Genomic DNA, 7,093 nt, shown 5'->3' with positions numbered 1-7,093 from the left:
AAAGCATGAAAACAAACACTTCACTCATCAAGGTTCTTGAAAACAATTTTGTTTGACCTCATTTCTCTTCTAAAATAAAACATCACAACGTTTACTTGATTTGTTTTACCTGCTGAGGTTCATCTGTCCGGTGTAGATGAACTCCAGGAGCTTCTCCAGAGCGTAGCGGCTGACCTTATCAGGGTCCAGCGTGGTGACGTCCTGACCCTTCTCAGCCTGGGAGGAGAAGTACTTGCTGAACGCAGCCAGGATGTTGCGGTGGGCTCTGAACTCCACGTCTCGCACCATTATGGTGATATCACACAGGAAGTCCATCTCCCGCTGCTGATGTAAGCGCTGCAGGAGCAGCCTCCCGTGATTGGTCACATGAGCCATCTCCACTGCTGGTCAACAAGACAGGAGACAGTCATCATTAACACCAGTTGTTCTTTACTCTGTTTATAAGATGTCCTGTTGGAGGCGCTGTGAGACGCTAAAATCAACTGAGGATATTTTCAATCCAAGAACAGAATCAACCTCACAAAGCAAAAACATGTTGTAGCACTGTTGCACATTTTTATTATTATTTCTGTGATGTTTCTTTGAATACATAAAGTCTGTTTGTCATTAGCCCAACTGACACACTGAGAAAGACAAATAAAATGTATTTAATGCAATTTTAAATGACTGTTGCTTCAGTTAGTAGTATTGTTTCTTTCCTAACATCCTCACAGACCAGAACTGGCCAAAAAGATCAGTTGTTCTAAAATGTTTAATAACGTCTGAACAGTTAATCCACGCACTCATTCAGAGGTTTGATATAGAACAGGATCGATGCTTTGACTATGAAACACACGTAGTTTCTTCCTCTGGGCTCACTGGTAATGTTCACAGCCAAGATACTTCTGTTGTTTATGTTCAATGTAAAATATATTTCTCTGAGAAAAGTCACTTTTGCTTCAGTGTCCTCCATTATGACTTAATAACTTGTCTGTTTTTAGACACATCTACATGGTCAGTAAATGAAATATGACAGAATGAAACGTTTCTCACTGACCAACATCGTGGATGACATCATAACGAATGGCTGTAACGCGCTTAAGAAACGTCAGATGTAGACAAAGATTCCTCTGGAAGTCTAAAACATCCAAGTACAACTTTTTAAATAAAAAAATAATAATAATAATAATAAAGTTCCAGAGTTTGAAAGAACAAAAAGTTTGTGAGGCGTATTTTTGTTTCGTGTTTTTTTGGTTTGTTTGTTTGCAAAGTCGGTCATTCTCAGACAAAACAAAAGTAAAATTCAAACTTTAAATGAGCCGGAGTGAAACTTCAGGTTCCTCTGAATCAAATGATGCGTGACACCTGATGATGGATACTAGAGCAGGGCAGGACTAATACAATAAATACAGGAGACTCAAGACCTCGTTCTAGGGCTTTGAAGGTTGAAGTAGGCTCAATAATTTCTTTAAGAAGTTGGTCCATCTGTTGATCAAACATCACTCAAACATGAGGTGCTACTGCCTGTGTGGTGGAGTATTTTCAGGAGTGGATTACATCATAATTTGTGCAGCAGTGTGGCTCACTGATGTGTTTAATATGTGGACAACAACAGAGCTCTGTGGTTCAGAGGAAGACGATACATCAGCTCTGACTGTGATTAAACATAAACACTACTCCAAATTATGAGGGATATAGAGATATCTAAGAGTTTCCCTTGATTGTTTATTCTGTGACATATCTGATTTTTTGTTTTGTGGCCCCCTAAAATAATGTGACAATCGTTTGACTTGTATTGCATATCCATGCACACACACATATGCACCCATATACAGGTGGCTGTGGCTCAGGGGCAGAGCCAGCGTCTTGTTATCGGAAGGTCGCTGGTTCAGTTCCCCTGGTCTGCATGTTGAAGTGTCCTTGGGCAAGATACTGAACCCCAAACTGCGTGGCAGCCACCGCCATCAGTGTATGAATGTATCAATGTGTGAATTACTGTAAGTCGCTTTGGACAAAAGCATCTGATAAATGCCCTAAAATGTCAAACGTACCAATATAAGTAATTTTATTAGTTTAATATCACCAAGACTTCTCATCTTAACTGTAACTAACACAGTTGGGTGCATTTAAAGACCAATAAACAACAATATATCACTCACCTTGTGAAAAATCCAAAGCCGGAGCTGCAAAACACAAACATAATATTTAAATTAAATTCAAAATTTAGCAAAAAAATAGACTCAAAGCACAGATGAGTTACTCTGCTGGACTTATAAACAAGAAAGTATGAACTTACTCTCAGTAGTGTGTCTGCTTCACCTCCTCTTTAACTCTCAGGATTGTAGATTTCCCTGTTGGAGAGCAGAGAGTCATGAATGAGACTATTGACACAGTCCATGGAGCATACTAACAGTCTGAACAACCATTAATAATCTGCAGAAACACTTCTGATTAGATTTATTCATCTGAATCAGCAGCCTTGACAGGTGAAATGCAGAAGCAGTTTTGGAAAATAAAAGCTCCCGCCTGCTTCCTGAGCAGGCCTTACAGACATGCTAATGCTAACAGCGGTGTCGTAGGTGGGTTTAAATGACTCCTGGTGCTCGTTTGTTGTTTAAAATACATTTATGAATACTTTGTGCACCGTACAAGCCACGTCGGAAGCGATTATAACCCTCCGGTGTGTAACCAGAGCGGACACAGCGCGAAGCTAAAGCTAACTGTTTTTGTAGTGGTAAAGAGCGCGGAAAACATTGTGCTCTTATTTCGAAGGTTTGACGGTTTGTACCGGCGGTGTCGCCGTAAGTTGGCACAAAACTGTTAGAAACGCTGATTTCAAAGACGGATCGAGCAAACGCGTCGTCAGTTATAATAAACAGTTGGCGTAAATGCACCACTTTAATCCAGCACAAAGTAAATAAAAGCAGAAAAGTACCTTCGAATATCCGCGATCTCCAGCCATTACCTCGTGACGTCAGGAGTTCTCGCGAGACGTCGCGGGTCCGGCCAAGAGATTCGTCTCAGTCGAGATGAACACCGCCGCTGCCAGACAACGGACGGGAGTTAATGATGATTACTATCGCAAAACACAAACAGAGGGGATTTTCCTTTAATAATCTGAAAATGTCCGTTTATTTGAATGATCCACTAATTTGTTCCACTTCTCATCTTGTTAGAATATTTGTCAAGAGATTCTGAGTGCGATGAAGTGTTTATTATTATTTTTTTATACTAAGAAAAAATCCAAGATGAATTTATGTTGAATGTATGATGAAAAGACTGCAACATGTGAATAATATGAGTGTAGACAATGTACCAGGTTTTGTTTGAGTCACTTCCAATTTATTTCATGTCCGCGCTGAATTTAATACAAATAATAATCCAGCTGTTTAGATATTTTTGCAGCCTTTGTGCTGTAAAAAAATGAGTGATGTTAGTCACCACTCCACTCATATGTAAACCCTTCAGAGTAATTGTTCTGACACTTTTTAAGATTATGTGCTCATCAGTGCTCTTTACATGCCTGGTTGTTGTGTCAGGAATCTCCTCTGGTCAGCTGTGTGATGAAGCTGCCTAATATTCTTGTGATTCTCTGTGATATAACCTATATTTTTTGTTATGTTACATGTTCGTCAGTGTTTATCTCCTACTTTTGTTCAGCACTTTGAGCGAGAACTACAAAGGGTTGCCAAAATAAAAGCAGTTTATTTACTCCTGGGAAGAGCAACTGAAAGGTTCAAACAGAAAAGGATGTTTGTTTCTAGTGTGGAAAGTGACACTGATGAAACAAACACACATACGAAGAAAAAGAGTAAAAACAAAAACAGAATCTCTATTACAGTTTTTATTGATTGCTTTGATGCAGCAGTCAACTCAAACTCCACATTTTCAAAACAGTTAACACACAGGCTGAAACAGCGGCACTCATGGTCAAAATGACTCATTTTGTTTGCAAAAGGCTCTAACCGTGCCAAAACATTTAAAATATGCAACAAAAGCTCATTTTGCCTTCAAACAACACAACTTCCAAACAAGTGTATGAGCTCTTCCAATCAACCATTACACAGCGGACAACAAAATACAAAATACAGCACTCAGTGTGAATCAGTGCACCATTGCTTGTCATTGTGGCCTGTTACTCTACGTAGCTTTCATGCCATTTGTTGTCAAATTTGCCTTCTTGCAAAGAATTGAATCCAGAATCAGAAATGCTTTGATGCATTTTTTGATTCCATTGATTCTTTTTTTCGAACTGTGGCTGAAAACTGAAATACTGTAAATATTACACAAAATACATGGAAACCAAAATAAAATCTGTTAGAGTAAATAGAAAGAAAATAAGAACGCTGGTAGTCTCATAGTCCACAAAACATTTCTGCAGCTTCACAGCAAGCATTTTCCTGAACAACTGACCTGTTTTAAAACAGAGAAAAGAAGTTACAGTTTTTATTGATTGCTTTGACCTGTTTAAACAAACTGGGATCCACTCAGTTTTCATCATCACTGTGTCAGCAGAGCACAAGACACCTCTTGCAGATGTGTTAACCCTTTCTCATTGAATTGACACATTTTCCCCACCCTTTTGCAGAACAGTTAACACGGATGTCATTCAAGCAGTCCAAACTCCATTGTTTTAGCTCTGGTAACCAAACAGAAACCATCTGTTCCTAACTATTAGAAACTACCTACATCAGTATGAAATCACTAAAGCACCTGTTTGACACTCCTGAACACAAATCTTCAATGAGCAATCAGTCTGCAGGCCTTAAAAAGTGCAGCGGCTGTGTTGTTCTTTGCCAACATGGATTGAAGAGGTCGAAGGCAGATGAGAGTGAGAAACAGGTGCAGAGGAATGTCAAGGTTGGATGGCATGCAAGAAGATTTTTCCCTTGGTGCATTGCAAGAGAGGATAATGAATGTGATGTGGATGAGGCCATGTGGCCCCATCGTCAAGACAGAAGAGCCTGAGTATCAATAGTGGCTATTTCTTATACTCTACAGTAACAGATTGTTATACTTTACTGTAATATTTTATATCTTTATCTTCTTTTCTATGTTTTAAAACAGGTCAGTTGTTCAGGGAAATGCTTGCTGAGAAGCTGCAGAAATGTTTTGTGGACTATGAGACTACCAGCTTTCTTATTTTCTTTCTATTTACTCTGATAGATTTTATTTTGGTTTCCATGTATTTTGTGTAATATTTACAGTATTTCAGTTTTCAGCCACAGTTTGAAAAAAAAGAATCAATGGAATCAAAAAATGCATCAAAGCATTTCTGATTCTGGATTCAATTCTTTGCAAGACGGCAAATTTGACAACAAATGGCATGAAAGCTACGTAGAGTAACAGGCCACAATGACAAGCAATGGTGCACCGATTCACACTGAGTGCTGTGTTTTGTATTTTGTTGTCCGCTGTGTAATGGTTGATTGGAAGAGCTCATACACTTGTTTGCAAGTTGTGTTGTTTGAAGGCAAAATTCGCTTTTGTTGCGTATTTTAAATGTTTTGGCACGGTTAGAGCCTTTTGCAAACAAAAGGAGTCATTTTGACCATGAGTGCCGCTGTTTCAGCCTGTGTGTTAACTGTTCTGAAAATGTGGAGTTTGAGTTGACTGCTGCATCAAAGCAATCAATAAAAACTGTAAAGATATAAAATATCACAGTAAAGTACAACAATCTATCACTGTAGAGTATAAGAAATAGCCACTGTTGATACTCAGTCTCTTCTGTCTTGACGATGGGGCCACATGGCCTCATCCACATCACATTCATTATCCTCTCTTGCAATGCACCAAGGGAAAGATCTTCTTGCATGCCATCCAACCTTGACATTCCTCTGCACCTATTTCTCACTCTCATCTGCCTCAGACCTCTTCAATCCATGTTGGCAAAGAACAACACAGCCGCTGCACTTTTTAAGGCCTGCAGACTGATTGCTCATTGAAGATTTGTGGTTAGGAGTGTCAAACAGGTGCTTTAGTGATTTCATACTGATGGAGGTAGTTTCTAATAGTTAGGAACAGATGGTTTCTGTTTGGTTACCAGAGCTAAAACAATGGAGTTTGGACTGCTTGAATGACATCCGTGTTAACTGTTCTGCAAAAGGGTGGAGAAAATGTGTCAATTCAATGAGAAAGGGTTAACACATTTGCAAGAGGTGTCTTGTGCTCTGCTGAGACAGCGATGATGAAAACTGAGTGGATCCCAGTTTGTTTAAACAGGTCAAAGCAATCAAGAAGAACTGTAATAATCTGAAAATGTCCGTTTATTTGAATGATCCACTAATTTGTTCCACTTCTCATCTTGTTAGAATATTTGTCAAGAGATTCTGAGTGCGATGAAGTGTTTATTATTCTTTTATACTAAGAAAAAATCCAAGATGAATTTATGTTGAATGTATGATGAAAAGACTGCAACATGTGAATAATATGAGTATAGACAATGTACCAGGTTTTGTTTGAGTCACTTCCAATTTATTTCATGTCAGCGCTGAATTTAATACAAATAATAATCCAGCTGTTTAGATATTTTTGCAGCCTTTGTGCTGTAAAAAATGAGTGATGTTAGTCTCCACTCCACTCATATGTAAACCCTTCAGAGTAATTGTTCTGACACTTTTTAAGATTATGTGCTCATCAGTGCTCTTTACATGCCTGGTTGTTGCATCAGGAATCTCCTCTGGTCAGCTGTGTGATGAAGCTGCCTAATATTCTTGTGATTCTCTGTGATATAACCTATATTTTTGTTATGTTACATGTTTGTCAGTGTTTATCTCCTACTTTTGTTCAGCACTTTGAGCGATAACTGCAAACTACAATGGGTTGCCAAAATAAAAGCAGATTATTTACTCCGGGGAAGAGCAACTGAAAGGTTCAAACAGAAAAGGATGTTTGTTTCTAGTGTGGAATGTGACACTGATGAAACAAACACACATACGAAGAAAAAAGAGCAAAAACAAAAACAATCTCTATTAAATATCAAAGAGTAACTTAAAATCTCTTGTCTCACATCCAGTTGAAATATTGTATTGTTGGTTTTACTCAGTTATAATTATCTGAGTGCTGGAGTCACTTTGCACGATACAAATCATGTGAATCTCCTTCTCAAGTCATT

General features: G+C 38.6%; 1 long non-coding RNA gene across 1 annotated transcript; it reads right to left on the bottom strand.

The window, feature by feature from the left end:
• Positions 1 to 115: 115 nt before the first annotated feature.
• On the bottom strand, positions 116 to 3,014 carry LOC115569982 (uncharacterized). Its single transcript, XR_003981637.1, has 4 exons — positions 2,915 to 3,014; positions 2,276 to 2,330; positions 2,139 to 2,162; positions 116 to 383 (listed from the first exon to the last, which is right to left on the bottom strand). It is a non-coding gene; the product is annotated as an uncharacterized LOC115569982 (long non-coding RNA).
• Positions 3,015 to 7,093: the final 4,079 nt, after the last annotated feature.

The sequence above is a fragment of the Sparus aurata genome, chromosome 19, assembly GCF_900880675.1.
Source record: "Sparus aurata chromosome 19, fSpaAur1.1, whole genome shotgun sequence".
NCBI classification, from domain to species: Eukaryota; Metazoa; Chordata; class Actinopteri; order Spariformes; family Sparidae; genus Sparus; species Sparus aurata.
This window is presented reverse-complemented; position numbering and strand designations above follow the sequence as displayed.